The following is a 14,785-nucleotide window of genomic DNA, read 5'->3' as shown; positions in this document are numbered from 1 at the left end:
TTCCATTACCTCTAAGACTTCCTTTTCATAAGTAAGATATCTAGTTTTCAGTGAAGAGAATTTACTTTATGCATATCAAACTATCCGTTCGATATTGTCAGTACCCTTAGCCTTAAAAACTTTTCCCTAATATAAATCAGACGCATCACTCTTTATAATCATAGAGTCAGAGTTTTCTGGAGTGAAAGATATTGTAACTTCTTTATCAAGTTTTTAGTATGGATAACGTAGATAGTGTCCTTATTAGTCCATTCCCATGAGGCTTTTGAGCTAACTTTCTTTGTTAGTCAGTTTATCACCTTGCCCTCATTTGGGATATATGCCCTGATTTGATTAGCAAGTCTAAGAAATTGTTGTAACATGTATTTTGATTCCAACACATTTGGGATAACTTTCTTAGTCCTAAATGTTAGTTAGTTTATCACCTTACCTAAATTTGGGATATATGCCCTCATTTGATTAGCAAGTCCTTTGTTTGTATTTTGATTCCAACACATTTGGGAATTCCAAAAATTTCTTTGCAATGTGATCTTGAAGTTGGATTCCTCTATCTCCAAATTCAACTCCTAAGAATTTGACCTTAGTTTGGAACAATTCTATTTTTCTTTTGAATAGTATCATCCCATGATCAAGGAATCTTTTGATTACCTGTTTAAGATGATTAATATATTTTTTCCTAGTTTTTCTAAAAACTAGTACATCATCTATATAAACAACACAAAAGTCAGACAAGTTAAAGAAAACATTATTCATTTTCCTTTGAAATATCAATAGTGCTTATTTTAGCCCAAAATGCAAGACAATCCATTCATATAACCTTTTAAGACATATAAATGTTGTCAAAGGTATACTTTCCTCTACCATTTTAATCTGCCAGAAACCTAACTTAAGATCAAATCGAGAAAAGATTTTTTCAAATCTTGTTTTGTTAAGAAAAACATATTTGTTTGAGATTTTATATGCATCATCTATAATTTTGTTATTTAGCTATCTATAGTCGATTACCATATAAGCTTTTCCTCTTATTTGTTGTACTCTATTCATAACTATAAAGGCTGGTGAAGAGTGTGGGCTATTACTTTCTCATATTAATCTCTTTGGTAACAACTCCGAGAATCTATTTTGACTCTGTCATTAGGATTCTTCAGTTTTATCTTAGCAAATATATTGTTTGTTTCCCATAGTTTTAATGGTAATTCATCAAAATATGAAGACAATTCCTCTTTAAATTTCTTGATCTCCTTAAGAATTAAAGAGTCATCATGACTTTCTTGTATCAAAGTTTTTTCCTTAGGTGTTATCTTATCCGTGCTCTTAAGGTATGCTCCAAATATGTCTTTCTCATGCGATTTACCCTATGCAATCTAGTTTTTATGATAACTAAGCGAAAATTTTTAAAAAACTAAGTTACAAGTCATTTAATCCTTTTCTCCTAGTTTGCAACTTTGTATCCACCAATTTTCCTTAGGTTTTGAGGAAAATATAATGTGTTTTGTTTTTTGTCGTAATTTCTTAGGTCTAAAGTCATTTTCAACTTTAGAGACTTTCGGCTTTGCTAGGATTGGGATTATGTGTCCTCCAAGAATAATATTATCATTATCTTAGATAAAAGGTCTCACTTCTACTTGTCTAATAAAAAATGAGTTTCCAAGGATGAAATCAACCTCTAAGTAATCTAATAATAAGACTTCCCTTAGAGTAAACTTCTTCTTGTTTAAAAGTATGGTTATGTCTTGGACATATTTTGTAATCATACTTTATCCTTCATCAACAACAGTATTAATGATAGGTTGATTGAGCTGTTTCTATAGTTCTTGTGGAGAACAGTACTTTCTAGCCATGCATTTTGTTGCTCCTGTATCTATAGAAGATCTAATGTATATGAATCATATTTTGGGAAATGCAGTTTTATGGTAATACAAGTATCTATCACTTCTTGTACTAAATCATAACAATGAATTTTGTGATTCATTATCATTTGTGTAGATGAAGTTTCAACTTTATATACTAGGATTTGCAATTTATAGCCAATTATCCTCTTATAAGAGTTCTTTAAAAGACTTTTGGTATCTGAATCATCGACTCTATCTTTTCCCAGTATATTAATTTTTGGTTTACTAAGTCTGATTTCTTCTCTTATCCTTTTTCTTTGAATTGAAATTTTTGGAATAGGAAGGTTTATATCAACCTCATCGCCAATTTCCTCTATTTTATTTTCGTATCCATTATGCTAGGTTGTAGAGTCAAAGTTAAAACCCAATTTCTTAGCCAAGTTAATTGTCAATGATTAACAATTACCAGATTTATTGGAATAATAACATTTGATCTCAGGTCAGGCACTTCAGTATTTGATTAGAAATGTATTAAAATAGGATTAATCGAATTTACTAATCGGTATATCATCCTATATTGAATAGTTATTCTGTCACTAGATTGTAGAAAATCTTCTAATTCAGAAATGTAAATTCAAATAACCACTATCCTTTTAAGATTTGGATCATTAAGGCTAACCATATATTTTTAAGCAGATAATACCATAAGAATCGCTTAAAACTAAGTTAGCATGAAATTTGCCAACTAAAGTTTTGCTAAAAGTGATTTATCTCCTATCCAAGAAAGCAACCTAAATAGGAACATTCATTCCTCCACGGAATAATCCCTCTACAAGAACTTGTACAACTCCTAGTTGTACATAGTAATACTTGTTCTTTACTCGTTTAACGAGTTCATGAACCTTAAGTAGCTATTCATCATTCGAAAGAACGATCTCTCCTTCATTAGATTAAAGGCTACTCTTATGGATTTTTCATATACATCTTCTAGTTCATGAGCCTTGAAAATCCACCGTGATGTTCTTCCAAAGATTGGCGAAAGTGTAAGTTTTGGAATAGCCTCATTCATCTAGGTTTACCGATATATCCTCAAACTTATCGAAGAACTAATTAAAGAGTTATGAGTAACCTCATTATCTAGCAACATGAGTTCTTCATCATCATTGAATAAATTAAAAGGTGTATTTAAATTTTCTATTTTATTCGTAAAAAATGTTTACTCGATGAAGAGTTAAAGGCTTCTCATCTAGTTTAGACAAGTACTCTTGGTTAGAGTTACTAAATGAGTTTTCCTTTAAATCTTCAAAGTATTCTGAAATTAGTTTGTACACTGATTTGTCATTCAAGTATACCTCATATCCAAATACAAGCGCATATTCAGAAGTCCTAGTTCCTAAATCAACATTTAGTAATTTTACACTAGCCTTCTTTTTAGCCTTATTTGGGTATTTGTCTGTATAATGATATTTGCTATCACAAATCCAGTAACAATTACAATCTTTTACATTTTTACCCAAGGGGCAAGAGGCACAATAATTTTTAGCTCCTTGTTCCTTCACGGATAGTGAAGTTTTTCTTGTTTTTCTAATAAATCTTCTATAATCTGGGAGTTTTGATTTATTATAAACAGGTCTTTTCCTCATAATACAAAAGCTTTAGATTTAGGTCTATCTTGCTTGTGAAAGCTACCTCGTTTCCCGTGAGTATTCTTATTTTGAGTTTTAATTGGCTTGTTACAATCGTATTGTTTTGGGACACCCTCAAAATTGTAATAACAGGTATAGTCAAAATTAAACTTCTTGGCTTCCTTATCAAGCTTAACATTTAGACACCTGGTTCTCATGAGTTGTCTAACAGCTTCTACTCTTCCTCCTAAAGAATCAACAATTTGATTCTTTTCTAAAAGTAGTTTCTTAGCCTTGCTTACAGCTTTGTCTCATCCATTAGGTAGCTTTGTGAAGAAAGTATTTTTCATGACTTCTTGTATGCCTCTAGGTAATTGGTAAAAATATCATCTATATTCACTGATGAAATTTTCAAATTGGCACATATCGTAAAGTGGAAGCTTTGTCAAATCTTTTAAAGCTACTACCTCTATAAAATTCCTACTGGTTATAGTTATTTCAATAAATTCTCTTCAAAAAAAATATCTTTAAAAGGGTCAAAATTCCTTTGCGACTTTTCAAGTTTCTTCCCAAATCTAGAATTTTAGTACTAGCTTCTAACCTTACCTAGAAGCTTCTTGTAGCTCCTTATAGTGTAAATTGTAAGAAATGATAAGTTTGTCCTAGATCAAAGGGTTTGTTTTGCACATAGACCTGATTAATAGTTTTCCAAACTCTAATTGTGTCTAATATGTTTCTTACACAATCTATATTTAGAAAACTTTTGTTAGATGGTATTTCCACCAATCATGGTATAGGTTTTGGCATGAATTCTGACTTTATCTTTGCAGGATAAGTCATGGGTGTGTATTCAAATTTAAAATTTTTTCTAAAGAATCCTTCAAAAGAGTGTAGAGGATTCTTCATTCCTTCTAATAGATCATTTTTAATCTCAGATTCCCTAAGATTAGAGATTAGATTTATCAAATATTCCATTTTTAGACCTAGAAAGATCTTTTTTGAATTCCCTTTTTTAGAAGTCTTCCTTTGTTTCTTTAATTCCTCCTCTTAATATTTGCTAATTTTCTCAGCATCTAAAAGAGTAATTTTTGGAATTCCTTTTTCTACCTTCTGTTTTTTTTTTTTTTCAAAACAAAATATTCCTCTTTTATAGCCTTTAAATACAAGTTTTCAACTTTTTCACAATTGCCTTAGGATTCCTAAGCTACAAAGTTTGCATATCCTAACGACAAGCTAGGATATTTATTTTGTTCACTAGCAACAAACTGCTTTTGAGTTTCTTCGTTTGACATGCTATCATCAGTTTTGGATATAGGTTAGCCATTAAGATATGCAAACTTTGTAGCTTAGGAATCCCAAGGCAATTAGGAAACAACTAAAAACTTGTATTTAAAGGCTATAAAAGAGGAATATTTTGTTTTAAAAAAAGAAGGGAAACGAAAAGTAGAAAAGGGACTTTCAGAAATTACTCTTTTGGATGCTAAAAAAATCAACAAATATTACGAGGAGAAATTAAAGAAACAAAGGAAGGCTTTTAAGAAAGGGAAATCGAAAAAGATCTCTCTATGTCCTAAAATGAAATATTTGGAATTACTAAATGTTGATTTAGAACTAGGACTTTGGAATACGAGCTTGTATTTGGATACGAGGTATACATGGACAGCGAATCAGTGTGCGAACTAATTTCAGAATACTCTGAGCATTTAGAGGAAAACTCATTTAGTAACTTTGACCAAGAGTACTTGTCTAAACTAGATGAGGAACCTTCAACTCTTTATCGATTAAACATTTTTGTGAATAAAATAGAAAATTTGAATGAGCCTTCTAATTTATTCAACAATGATGAAAAACTCATATTGCTATATAATTAAGTTATTCCTAACATGATAATTAGTTCTTCTATGAGTTACAAGAATGCATCGGTAAGCCCAAACAAATGGGCTATTCCAAAACTTACACCTTCGCAAGTCTTTGGAAGAATGGCGCAATGGATGTTCAAGGCTCATGGACTAAAAGATGTACATGAAAAACCCATAAGAGTAAACCTTACTCAATCTAATGAAGGAGAGATTATTCTTTCCAATGATGAATGGCTATTTAAGTTTGTGAACTTGTTAAATGGGTAAAGAACAAGTATCACTATGTACAACTAAGAGTTGTGCAAGTTTGTGTATAAGGACTATTCCATGGAAGAATGAATATTCCTATTTAGGTTGTTTTATTGGATAAGAGATGGACTTCATGCTAACTTAGCTTTGGGCAATTCTTATAGTATTATCCGCCCAAGACATATGGTTAGCCTTAAAGATCCAAATCTTACAAGGATAATGGTTCTTTGAATTCACACTTCTAGTTTGGAAGATCTTTTATAATCTAATAATGAAATAACTATTCAATAGAGGATGATCTATCAACTAGTAAATTCAATTAATCCTATTTTAGTATATCCCAATCGCATACTGAAGTGTATGGCTTAGGATCAAACTCTATTATTTCAATAAATCTGGCAAATGTTAATCTTGGACAATTAACTTGCCAAGAAATTAGGTTTTAATTTTCATTTTGCACCTTAGAGTGATGGATATGGAAATAAACCCACATGGAATTAAAATAGAGGAAATTGGCGATCAGGTAAATATAACCCTTCCTACTCCAAGAATTTCAATTTAAAAAATGAGGATAAGGGAAGAAATCAATCCTAGTGAACTAAAAATTAATAGTTTGGGAAAAGATAGAGCCAATGGTTCAAATACCAAAAGTTTTTTGAAAAACTCTTCCAAAAGGATAATTGGCTATAAATTTGTGTAAATCCCGATATATGAAGATGAAACTTCATCTACACGAATGATAATGAATCACAAAATTTATTGTCATGCTTTAGTACAAGGAATGATAGATACTTGTGTTACTATAGAACTGTATTTCCCAGAATATAAATCATATACATTAAGTCTTCTAGTAGATACATAAGCAACAAAATACATAGCTAGAAAGTATTATTTTCCATAAGAATTATAGAAACAGCTCGATCAACCTATCATGAATATTATTGCCGATAGAGGACAAAGTATGATAACAAAATATGTCCAAGGCATAACCATACTTTTAAACAAGAAGAAATTTACTCTAAAGGAAGTTTTGTTATTAGATTACTTAGAGGTTGATTTCATTCTTAGAAACTCATTTTTGCGTGGATAAACAAAAGTAAGGCTTCTTATCTAAGATAATGATCATATTATTCTTGGAGGACACATAATCCCAATCCTACCAAGGCTAGAAGTCTCTAAAGTTAAAAATGGCTTTAGACTATGAAATTACGACCAGAAACAAAACACATTATATTTTCCTCAAAACCTAAGGAGAATTGGTGGATACAAAGTTACAAACTAAGAGAAAAGGATTAAATGACTTGCAACTTGGTTTTCCAAAAGTTTTTGCCTAGTCATCATAAAAATTGGATCGCATAGGGTAGATTACAAAAGAAAGGCATCTTCAAAGCATGCCTTGAGAGCACAGATAAGATAACACCTAAAGAAAAAACTTTGATATAAGAAAGTCATGATGACTTTTGAATTCTTGAGGAAATCAAAAAATTTAAATAGGAACTTTCTTAATGTTTTGATGAATTACCATTAAAACTATGGGAAATGAATAATATATTTGCTAAGATAAAACTGAAGAATCCTGACAATAGAGTCAAAACAGATTCCTGCAAATACTCTCCAGATATTGAAGAGGAATTTAAAAAACAAATATCAAAGTTATTATCAAAATGATTAATATGAGAAAGTAATAGTCCATATTCTTTGCCAGCCTTTCTAGTTTTGAATAAAGCAAAGTAAATAAAAGGAAAAGTTTGTAAAAAAAATATTTTCTTGGTAGCTAAATAGCAAAACTATAGATGATGCATATAAAGTCTCAAACAGATATGTTTTACTTAACAAAGCAAGATTTGGAAAAAAAATATTTTCTTGGTTTGATCTTACGTCAGGTTTTTGATAGATCAGGATGGTAGAGGAAAATATACACTGAACAACGTTCACATGTCCTAAAGGGTTATATGAATGGATTGTCTTGCATTTTAGGCTAAAGCAAGCACCATCTGTATTTTAGAGGAAAATAGACAAGGTTTTCTTTAACTTGTCTGACTTTTATGCTATTTATATAAATGGTATACTAGTTTTTAGTAATTCTAGGAAAGAACATATCAATCATCTTAAATAGGTAATCAAAAGGTTCTTTGATCATGGAATGATACTATCGAAAAGAAAAACCAACTGTTCCAAACTAAAGTCAAATTCTTAACATTTGAATTTGGAGAAAGAGGAATCCAATTCCAAAATCATATTACAAAGAAATTGTTGGAATTCCTAAATGTGTTGGAATCACAACATATGTTACAACAATTTCTTGGACTTGCTAATCAAATGAGGGAATATGTCTCAATTTTGGCTAAGGTGATAAATGAACTAACAAAGAAGGTTAGCTCAAAAGTCTCATAGGAATGGACTAATGAGGACACTAACTGCATTATCCATACTAAAAACTTGACCAAGAACTTAACATAACTTTCACTCCCAAAAAAAAACTCTAACTCTATGATTATAGAGAGTGATGCGTCTAATTTATATTGGAGAGGAGTTTTTAAAGCCAAGGGTACTGATAATATCGAATGGATAGTTCAATATGCATTAGAAAAATTCTCTTCACCAGAAACTAGATATCCTACTCATGAAAAGGAAATCTTAGAGGTGAAGGAATGCATTGACAGATTTTGATTATTCATTATCAGTCAAACATTTTGTAATACCCTCAGGTATATTTCAGGGGTAATTATGTCTTTTGACCCTGTTTTGAGATTTTTCTCATTTTAAATATATATATATGTATGGGTGTGTTTATATATATATATATATATATATATATATATATATATATATATATATATATACCTAAAGAAAAAGAAAAAAAAAAAAGAAAAGGAAAAAGACAAAGAGAAAAAGAGAAAGAGATAAGGCTTTATAGAGAAGACTTTTCATCATTTTCGTCCATATTCCAGCAGCCTCCAGCAGCCACCATTCTTCATACTTTTCTTTGTTTTCTTGAAGAAAATAAGGAAGGATCGGAAGGAGTTTGGAAGAGAAGAAAGAAAAGAAAAGAAAAGGAAGCACTTGGAAACTTTGGTAACCAAAGATCTCCTTCCTTCTCCTTTCATCTATGTTTATATGCATGTTATGTGAATGTGTTAGTGTGTTTTGGTATTGATTTAAAGTGATCTTGGTGATAAAGGAAACAAAACAAGGAGAAGGAAGCCAACTTACAAAGATTTGGCTTGAAACAAGGTAAGGGATATCATCCTTGATATGTGACATGTTTTAAGCTTTTGGTTCCTTAGATCTAGGTTATAAATGTTGATTTTGATGTTGAGGAATATTGTTTTGCCATTTGGGATGTCTATGTATGTGATTTTGTTTATGGCAGAAAGTTGCATAATATTTACAGTTTTTGCCACTGAGTTCGTCCCATGTTTTGGCTGCCTTATCTGATGAATTATGAGTGCTATTATATCTTGTTGGAAAGCTCTTTGAATCCTCTTTCCAATGATATATAGCTTGTATGAATTAGAGATCATTTGGATTGTTAAATATTGTATAAACCGAAAGGACTGTTTTACTAAATAAACAGAGGAGGCAGTTTTGTCACTGAGTTTATCTCACGTTTTGACTGCCTTATATATGGAATTATGAGTGCTATTATATCTTGTTGGAAAGCTCTTTGAATCCTCTTTCCAATGATATATAGCTTATATGAATTAGGGATCATGTGAATTGTTAAATATTGCATGAAACACAAGGACTGCTTTATCAAATAAACAGGGGAGGCAGTTTTTGCCACTGAATTTATCTGCTGTTTTGACTGCCTGATTGAATGAATTATGAGTGCTATTATAGCTTGTTAGAAAGCTATTTGAATCCTCTTTTCAAAGATATATAGCTTGTATGAATTAGGAACCGTTTGGACTGTGAAATTGTATGAAAAAGAAGGCTGCCCTGTCAAATGAACAGGGCTGTGAACAGTATTTCACAGTTTGGAAAGAAAAGAAAGAAAAGAAAGAAAAGAAAGGAAAGGAAAAGAAAAGAAAGGAAAGGAAAGGAAAGGAAAGGAAAAGAAAAGAAAGGAAAGGAAAGGAAAGGAAAAAAAAAAAAAGAAAGAAGAGAAAAAGAAAAGAAATAAAAGTAAGAAAAGGTTGGGACTCAAGATTCAAGGGTCGTCCCAAGAGTAATGTTTGGTGAGTTATGAATAAATTTAGATGGAAGCGAAATTAGTAAGATATAAGACTCGCATGCATGCTATAAACTATAAGGGGGCACTTTACACAACACCGCCCGTAGTAGGGCACGTCCGCAGTAGGACACGTCCGTAGTAGGACATAGACCCCTAGTAGGGTCCGCTCGCAGTAGAGCTCAATTCAGATTCAGAAATAGTGTAGTGAAAGAAAAAGAGCTTGAGCTTAGAAAAGTGTCAAATCCCTATAGTTAGCTTCCAGAAAGTATTAAATAGACACCAGATGGGACAAAGTATGACCCAAATAGTAAAGAGTGAACTAAATTATCCCTTCAATCTCTTATAGAGGTTAGGATGTGAGGTTGAGTCCCAAAAGTGAGTTAGAACAGGAAAAAGGGATAGTTTACTTAATTTTTCCCCTTACTGAGTGTTCTTATCACTCACTCCATTTTCTTTCCTGATTGCAGGTACAAGTGATCGAGGTAGCTGCGAGGCAGGGTCAGGTCAGCGTAGGTAGATCCGGCTGGAGCAGGTTATCTCTGGTTTATATTACATGCATACAGTGGCATGTTTTTATCGACTTTTGACTTTTTGAGATTATGGTACAGTTGCATATGATTACTCCTTGTTTTCAGATGCTTTCAGATGAGTTTTCATATGAGTATATACATCTTTTGTTCGCTTCCAGATTTTCAGTTTTCTTGGAATACTTTCTAAACACTTTTAATGATGCATTTATTTTAAAGTATTAAAAAAAGAAAAAAAGAAAAAAAAATAGATGCTACGAATATTAATTCGTAACATTTCTCCTTCGATGGATAGTACTTCTAGGGAGGGATGTTACAGTTGGTATCAGAGCATGATTTTGGAACCCAAAAGATGTTTTCTAAAACAAAATGGAGTAATCAAAGTAATATAGAGATGGAATACCCTCCAGCCACGCTAACCACCCTCGCAGCCGATCACTGTAAGTTAAGTTTTCATTTATACCTGCTGAGTTTTATGAAACTAATGTGTTCATTTTCAGGACCTATGAGTCAAACTCCAGTAGATCCCTCTCAAAGGAGCCAAAGTGAAGGAACAGCCCCTCAGGTACCCCAAGGGGCACTTAGTGCACATGATGTGTGAGAGATTTTTAGGGAGATGATGAGAGAGCATAGAGGTGCTCCTACACAGGGAAGTGAGACAACACATACGCCACCAACTCAGGGACATGATGTAAGAGAGGTTACTTCAGCATCTACAGTAGCCCCAGTAAGGACTCAGTTGCATCCTATTTTCAACCTCTCTAGTATGCATCAACCTCAAAAATTTGATGGTGCAAGGGATAGACTCTGTAAAAGAATATTCCACAAAGTTTAATCAATTGTCCCAATATGCCCCCGAGATAGCTAGCACAGAAATGGGGCGTATGCAGAAGTTTGTGTACGGGCTGGATCCAGAAATAGCTCGAGATGTTATAACCGGGGCACAACCACCTAGAACTTATGCAGAGGCCCTTGATAGAGCTTTGAGGGCAGAGGTTTTTGTTAGGAGGAGGTTTGGTCAGACCACAGGGCAAAAGGTTACACCTCCCTCTACCATGCCAGCTCCCCCAGTGAGTAGTGGTTCAGCTTCAGTACAGAGAGGCTCTTCTCCAGAGCGAGATAGGAAAGGTAAACGACCTTTCCAGTTCAGAGGCATGAAAAAGAACTGGAAGAGTGGAAAGAAACAAAGAGGACCTGAGATACCAGCTTGCCAGAAATGTGGGAAGCACCATAGAGGAGAGTGTTTGACAGGTCAGGCAGTTTGTTTCAAATGTCGTCAGCCTGGACATATTGCTCGTTTCTGTACAGCTGCCCCAGTGAGAGTAGAGCAGTAGCAGCCTATAAGAGGGGCTACAACCAAAGTTTATACGATCACCCAGGGCCTAGCAGAGGCTAACCCATCAGCAGTCACGGGTTAGATTCTCTATCTTGATACTCCTATTTATGTTTTAATTGATTGTGGGGCTACTCATTGTTTTATAGCCAAAGGTTTGCTTGAGAGGTTAAAGTTGCAACCTGTTAGAATAGCCTAGAGGATTATGATTGAATTGCCTGATGGGGGGTCAGTCATTAGTGAGATGATGCTACTAGGACAGAGTATTATGATTCAGGGTCGACAGTTACTAGTGGACCTGATTGTGTTCGAAATGCCAGATTTTGACATGATTTTAGGGATGGACTTTTTGGGGAGATACGGAGCTGAAATTGATTGTAAAAAGAAGAAAGTGAGATTTAACCTAGACTCTGGAGATCAATTCGAGTTTGATGAGGGTCATATCCAGAGTTTGATGATCAGTATGTTAAAAGCTAGTAAAATGTTGAAAAAGGGGTGTACAGGATATTTAGCTCATATAGTAAGCAAAGTTGAGTCAAGTCCAACTATTGAGGAAACACCAGTGGTACATGAGTTTTCAGATGTGTTTCCAAGTGAGTTACCGGGATTAGCTCCCGAGAGAGAGATTGAGTTTAGTATAGAGTTGGCACCTGGCACAGCAGCTATTTCAAGAGCACCCTCTCGAATGGCCCCTGCCGAATTACAAGAATTGAAAAAACAGCTTCAGGAGTTATTAGATCATGGTTTTATTAGACCGAGCCATTCCCCTTGGGGAGCTCCCATCCTATTTGTGAAAAAGAAAGACGGGTCTATGAGAATGTGTATTGATTACAGAGAGCTAAATAAAGCCATTGTTAAGAACAAGTACCCGTTACCCAGGATTGATGATTTATTTGATCAGTTAAAGGGATCCGTGGTCTTCTCTAAAATAGATTTGAGATCTGGTTATCACCAGGTGAGAGTGACAGAGAAGGATATACCCAAGACAGCTTTCCGAACGAGGTATGGCCATTTTGAGTTTGTAGTGATGCCATTCGGATTGACAAATGCCCCTGCAGTATTTATGGATTTGATGAACAGGGTATTTCACGACTGCCTGGATAAATTTATTGTGGTATTCATTGATGATATCTTAGTATATTCTTGCAGTTAGGAGGACCATGAAAAACATTTGAGGTTTACCCTCCAGAGATTGAGAGAGAAACAACTGTATGTCAAATTCTCAAAATGTGAATTTTGGCTAGATAGAGTTACCTTTTTGGGGCATGTGATTTCAGCAGAGGGTATATCAGTGGATCCCAGTAAGATCGAGGCAATAGTTGAATGGCAGAGACCAAAGACAGTCAAAGAGGTTCGTAGTTTCCTGGGTTTGGCAGGGTATTATCGGAGGTTTGTGGAAGGATTTGCCAAATTAGCTAGACCTCTTACAACCCTCACGAAGAAAGCAATGCCATTTCAGTGGTCAGATGCCTGTGAGACAAGCTTCCAAGAATTGAAAAGAAGATTGACTACTGCTCCAGTGTTATCACTTCCAGAGGAAGGAGTTGAGTATGATTTATACACGGATGCCTCACATGGTGGTTTAGGAGCAGTGTTGATGCAGCGAGGCAAGGTGATAGCATATGCCTCAAGACAATTGAAAGAATTTGAAACTCGATACCCCACTCATGATTTGGAGTTAGCAGCAGTAGTTTTTGCTTTGAAAATTTGGAGACACTATTTGTATGGGGTAAAATGTAATATTTATACTGATCATAAGAGCCTTAGTATTTCTTCACTCAGAAGGAATTAAACATGAGGCAGAGGCGATGGCTCGAGCTAGTAAAAGACTATGATTGTGACATTAAATACCATCCAGGCAAGGCTAATGTGGTTGCAGACGCCCTTAGTAGAAACGTGATGATATCACAATTAACGGTCCAGAGAGAAATTCAGAGAGAGATGGACCGAGAGCAGATTAAGCTCGTGATTGGAGCCTTCGCCAGGTTAGAGATTCAACCCACTCTCCTAGATGAGATTCGAGAGGCTCAGACACAAGATGAATGGTGTCAACAGAAACTTCAAAAGGTTCAAGAGGGTCTTGAGACAGATTTTCAAGTATCGAATGAAATTCTCAAATTCAGAAATCGAGTATATGTTCCCCAGATAACTGATTTGAGACAGAAAATTCTTATAGAGGCTCATAGTTCTCTTTACACTGCCCACCCTGGGGGTGTAAAGATGTATCAAGATTTAAAAAGATATTTTTGGTGGTCAGGCATGAAAAAGGATATAGGTGAGTTTGTTACCAGATGTCTCACCTGTCAGCAAATTAAGGCCGAACACCAGAGACCTGCAGGGTTACTTCAGCCTCTACCTATTCCAGAATGGAAATGAGAGCATATCTCCATAGACTTCATTAGTGGACTCCCTAGAGCTCAGAATGGATGTAATGCTATCTGGGTGATTGTTGATAGATTGACTAAGTCAGCTCATTTCCTGTCCATCAAAGATACTACTACCACAGATCAGTTGGGGAGATTATATGTTAAGGAGATTATTAGATTACATGGTGTACCCAGGACCATAGTATCTGATCGTGATACAAGATTTGTATCAGCTTTCTGGAAGAGTCTCCAAAGATCCTTGGGTACTAATTTGGCATTTAGTACAACTTATCATCCTCAGACAGATGGTCAGACGGAGAAGGTTAATCAGATTTTGGAAGACATGTTGAGAGCTTGTTGTCTGGATCATAAAGCTACATGGTTAGAAATGTTGCCCTTAGTGGAGTTTGCTTACAATAATAGCTACCAGACGACTATTCAGATGGCACCTTATGAGGCATTATATGGTAGGAGGTGTCGTTCTCCTCTTCACTGGGATGGGATAGGAGAGAGAGATGTGTTATCCCGATCCCTTGGGCCCGAATTAACCCAAAAAATGATTGATGATGTCCAACTGATCAGGCAGAGAATAAAACAGGCTCAAGATCGACAGAAAAGCTATGCAGATCATCGACGTCGAGACTTGGAATTCAATGTAGGTGAATTTGTATTTGTAAAGGTTGCTCCATTCAAGCATTTGATGAGATTCGGAAAGAAGGGAAAGCTAGCTCCCAGATTTATTGGTCCATATGAGATACTTGAGAGAGTTGGTAAAGTGGCTTACAGATTAGCCTTACCAGCGAGTATGGATAGGATT

Source organism: Mangifera indica, chromosome 20, assembly GCF_011075055.1.
Source record: "Mangifera indica cultivar Alphonso chromosome 20, CATAS_Mindica_2.1, whole genome shotgun sequence".
Taxonomy (NCBI): domain Eukaryota; kingdom Viridiplantae; phylum Streptophyta; class Magnoliopsida; order Sapindales; family Anacardiaceae; genus Mangifera; species Mangifera indica.
Note: the sequence above shows the minus strand (reverse complement) of the source record.